Here is a 1,282-nt window from a genome sequence, read left to right on the forward strand (position 1 = left end):
TTATTAATCTATTTTCATTTTTGTCTCAAACAATTGTTGGAAATTAACCTCAGCATTCTTTGAGTTAGGACAAAGTATTACGTCAACAGACGGGTTGGGCTTGTTCCATACGTATAGGTTTCATGCTGCGAGTAATACTGAATAATAATAATAATAATAATAATAATAATAATAATAATAATAATAATAATAATAATAATAGCATTTCAAGAGTATATGATTTTAACTAATGAAACGAATATAGGACGGATGGAAAAAACACGCTAACACCTATGGAGTGAAATAAATAGTACGGTATTTGTTTAATGATATATTTCAAAATAAATGATACATTTAAAATAAACACCCCGTGAGGCCTGAAGCGTGAATAACGGACGCACCTATTTTTTTTTTAACCGAGATATTTTGCAATAAACAATAAGAACGTGACGTCATTCGAGATGAATTTATCATTCGCATCTGGAACTCGCAGGACTCAACCAGATTCTTGCATTTACTAATCAGTCCAGGTTCCAACCAAATGGCTTAATGATAGTTTGCGCGACTGTCGGTACTAATGAACTGCGAATGCCATTTGCAATTAGGGGAAGTGTCCGAGTTTGCAATGGGTGTGACGTAGCAAGACTCTTGCGCTGGAGCAACGTTAGTCTCGTAGTCAGGGCAGATATTGTGAATTAGTTTATAATGTCATCAGAGAATGCTCCGATGTTTTAGATAGAAGAAGAAGATGTATTTCTAGTTTAATCAGACCACTGAGCTTATATTGTGGTTCCGAACCATGATAATCGAGAAATTAATTTCTAATCACCAGAAGAGCCTCAGTGGTGTGATCGGTATGGTCTTGGCCTGCCAGCTCTGTGGCCGCGAATTCTATTCTCTGGCATTCCACTGAGGGGTTAGTGATGTGTATTTCTGTGATAGAAGTTCACTCTCGACGTGGTTCGGAATTGTCACGTAAAGCCGTTGGTTCCGTGGTGAATACAACCACCCATATTAACACCATATTAACAAACAAACAAACAAAATCCTCTGACTCCACGCCGGCAGAGCGGGGAATGGAAGTCGGAACTACCGAATCGGTAGGCGAGCACGTAAAACACCACTCGTCCAACGAGGAACTGAAAAGTTGGCAGAAAGTTGGATACTACATCAAACATTACAAATTGCCGTTTTGAGTCATACACTCGCCTCATTACCCCCGTTATTTCAATGAACTTCATGGTTACTATAATGCGATTTTCATAGTTACCCAAACAAAGGACCCCGTTCGTATTTTATTTCA

This window comes from Macrobrachium nipponense, chromosome 34, assembly GCF_015104395.2.
Source record: "Macrobrachium nipponense isolate FS-2020 chromosome 34, ASM1510439v2, whole genome shotgun sequence".
Lineage (NCBI taxonomy): Eukaryota > Metazoa > Arthropoda > Malacostraca > Decapoda > Palaemonidae > Macrobrachium > Macrobrachium nipponense.